Genomic DNA, 3,455 nt, shown 5'->3' on the forward strand with positions numbered 1-3,455 from the left:
TTTCGTGTTTAAAACAAAACAGAGGGCTAAAAGCATACCTTCTCTATGTGAACAATCAAGTTTTCCCTTAAACTCCCATGCGAAACTTACAAGAGCCATCATAATGCCACCATAGTGATTGCATACCCTCCTTTACAATAAAAATGAACCATTTTTAAGTTCTAAAAGCACCAAAAGAAACCTTGCATTATCTGTGCTTATATGCTTAATGAGTTAATGATTTTGAAAAGAGCAGGAAAAACCATAACAAGAAAAGAAAAGCAACAAACAACATGTTAGAGGTTGATAGACAGGAATTGAACGGAATCATTTTTATCGTATAGAATGGTAAGATAACATAAAGCCCACGAGCACCATAATATTCCCTTCAAATGGGAGCTGAAAGTATTGGTTGGTAAAATAGTCTTATCTTTTCAAGTGAACACATATAGAGGCAGTGTGTAGTAACACAATATATGTACCTAATAGTAGGTGACAAATCTGCAGTTAAGAAGAAACAACAAATCAAAATACCGGTCTCACAGTTTCAAGCAGAGCAAACAATTGCCTACAGAAAAACATTCGTAAAGATTGATCTGTAGCTCTATAAAAGACCATGATAGTGTTCCCTTTCACCAAACTTTTCTGGACTCTACAACATAGGAAGAAAATAACATCACTCTCAATTCTCAAATAATAACAACAGTTTTCAGCAAAATTCCACAAAGCTACAAAGAATTCGGTGTAGTATGTTGTGCACGACTACAATACCTTTTGCAGTGGTGAAGCCATTCGAGGCACATACGAACGGGCAACGGGAAGCTACAATGTGAAAGACATGCATAATCTTGACGTTGGAAGGGGTTCACTCGTTTGGGAACATATATAGATAGATGCATACTTGTAATATGAGTTGAACCAAATATATAACAGTGCAGACATGGATCTTTATTTAGTTAAAAAAATACTTAGCTCTGAAAGAGTGGAGCCCTTCTCTGATGTACCCATGCCCGCACCCACAGTCAACCAGTTCATATGGAACTCCTGAAAGTAAATCGGCCCATGAACCTATAGCAGCTTTTGAAGCGCTTGATTGACGGACGGAGAAAGAAAATAGGAGAAACACGGTGAATGGCTACCTGACGCCTTGTTGTGGCAACCTGGCTGAGTACGGTGAGGCCGACGGTGTCAGACGGCATGCTATGAAAATCAATGTCAAAGAAATTAGCAAAATCAATGTCCAACAGCATGCTATGAAAATCAATGGAATGTAAAAAGTTTCAGCTAATAATAGCGGTGTGCTTACTGTAGGTATGGTTGGTTCGCGAGGCCGACAGTGTCAAACGGCATGCTATGAAAATCAATTTCAAAGAAATTAGCAACAACAATCCAAACAAGATGTTATGAAAATCAATGGAACACAAAATAGTTTAGCTCTAATTATGATGTGTTTACTGTAGGTATGGTTGGTTCGAGCCTAATTTGAAGCAACAAAATAGTGAATCATCTTTGGACGCAAGAAGCAAGCACCATTCATATGTTGAAGAAATATCTACTAAAAAACATCGCCTTCACGTCAGTTCGTAAATGAAATTAATTTAACGGCTTGATCAAGCCCATCTGCACATATGACATGTGCACCTGAATCCAAAGAAATAAATAAATTAGAGTTTAGCTTGAACCCATTTTGATAGCTAATTCCACTTTGGACGCTCAACAGCTAGAAGAACTCAATGGAGGCATAGGGTATGAACAAAAAACTAACCTGGACATTAAAAAAACTTAATCTGCTGGTCAAGCTTGGACGCGAACTTCTGGGTCTTGAGAAGCTTGGCATGCTTGTTGAATTATGAACCGGTGTGATCCAGAAACTTACCTAGAAGTAGTATTTACATCCAGCGCAGAGCGTGTTTGATGGATTCTTCTTGTGTGCCATTAATCCTAATCCTGCATTAGAGGTACACATGACAAGCTTTGAATTTTCCATGAAAACAATCTGGGTTTTGGTGCTGGGTGTTAATTATAGTGGACTGAACGTCTGCACTCACCAAGCCCCACCGTGGCTGCTAGCAGTTCCACGTCGGTGAACCTCGCCATCTCCAGGGAGAGTCAAATAAATAGGAAACGTGCTGGAGATGGGAGGAGGGCAATACCTGCAGAGTTTGAAGCGCCGTCACCATTGCTTGTTGGATCTCCGCGCCCCATCAGCGATCCAATGTTTCAGCCGCCACCGCCTCCTCTTGGTTCGTCGTTGGGGGGCTCGGTTGGTGGTGAAGATGAGGGAGGGGAGGAGCTGGGTTACCGCCGGGCGGCCGTCGGAGGGAGTGCAATGGAGGTTGCCCATGCACCCCGGCGTTCTGTGTGTGCAGGCGCTCTATTGAAGATGCGTTGGGCGCGGCGGAGTCGGGGTTGGAGGTGCAGGATGGGAGGAGCGCCGCCGGAGGTCGGCGTGGCCGGGGGCATAGGAGCACGAGCTGAGATCGGCGCAGGACGTGGCGATGGAGATCGGGGGTGCGAGGTGGGCGAGGAAGGAGAGCGATTAGCGGAAGGGATAAGGGGAGAACGGTTCCTGCGTTATGTGCAGAGTTGTTTTCCTCTGCGGTGGATGCGGTCAGTCATGTTAAATTACTAAGTGCACACCAACGGTCGGATTAGATGAAGGATAGCTGTTAGATTGAGATTGATGGGTCTAATCCTATGGTGGTAATGAGTCCGTATACGCTTATGGGGCTGCACGTAAGAAAATTCTTGTTGAATTTTTTAATAGTAGTGGAGAAAAATCTGAACTAATAAAAATAGACGAACAATATATTCCAACACTCCAACCCCCCTCCGCCTCCTCTCCATGTCTAAGTTTTTGAGGTCTTAAATATGATGTCCGAACCAAGAGGTGTCAAGTTCAAGACCCAACCAACTCACTATTAAAAAAACTTATTCAATAGCTTGTACTGATAAAAGGAGACGCAATATATTTCAACAAACGGGAGCATCCGAACCAGATACGTCATATGTGATTACACTGATCTGAGTGAAAGCCTACTCAACAAGGCCCCAAATCTCCTCTAAGTAAGCCTGCAGAAAGGCCCCAAATATCGTTTTTCCTTCTTTTGATGGCATGTTCTTTTTCACGGAAGAGGAGGAGGAAGGCGAGAGAAGATCCGCTGTGGAAAGTTATTTGGCTTGTTGTCTTGTGTTTCTTTTTCATGCGATTATTCACTTCCCTAGTTAAATAACCATTTGCATGTCTGCTTGCGAGACTCTTTGTCATCCCAATGATCTGCTTACAGAAGACCGGAGTGACTTGCAACTTGCATATTGCAGTCAAATTAAATTTCCTTTTCGCATAAAAACTAGTAGTAATTATCCACGACAAGCCTGATAAGCTATCCAACGAAACAAACAACCAAAAGTTTATAATCGGTGTAGGGTCTGAACGCCAAACTAGTAATTATCTACCGCCAAAGAAGTCCAGTAAT

The 3,455-nt window shown here is 42.6% G+C and overlaps 1 long non-coding RNA gene across 4 annotated transcripts; it reads right to left on the reverse strand.

The window, feature by feature from the left end:
• Positions 1-361: 361 nt before the first annotated feature.
• LOC125521875 (uncharacterized) lies at positions 362-2,547 on the reverse strand. 4 transcript variants are annotated; one of them, XR_007289476.2, is made up of 5 exons: positions 2,028-2,547; positions 1,745-1,926; positions 1,286-1,620; positions 1,119-1,179; positions 362-1,023 (listed from the first exon to the last, which is right to left on the reverse strand). It is a non-coding gene; the product is annotated as an uncharacterized LOC125521875 (long non-coding RNA). The 4 variants fall into 4 exon arrangements; XR_007289477.2 differs by having other exon boundaries at positions 362-631; positions 751-1,023; positions 1,286-1,926; XR_007289475.2 differs by having other exon boundaries at positions 1,286-1,926; positions 2,133-2,547.
• Positions 2,548-3,455: the final 908 nt, after the last annotated feature.

Source organism: Triticum urartu, chromosome 7A, assembly GCF_056163025.1.
Source record: "Triticum urartu cultivar PI428250 chromosome 7A, HENAU_Tu73, whole genome shotgun sequence".
Taxonomy (NCBI): Eukaryota; Viridiplantae; Streptophyta; class Magnoliopsida; order Poales; family Poaceae; genus Triticum; species Triticum urartu.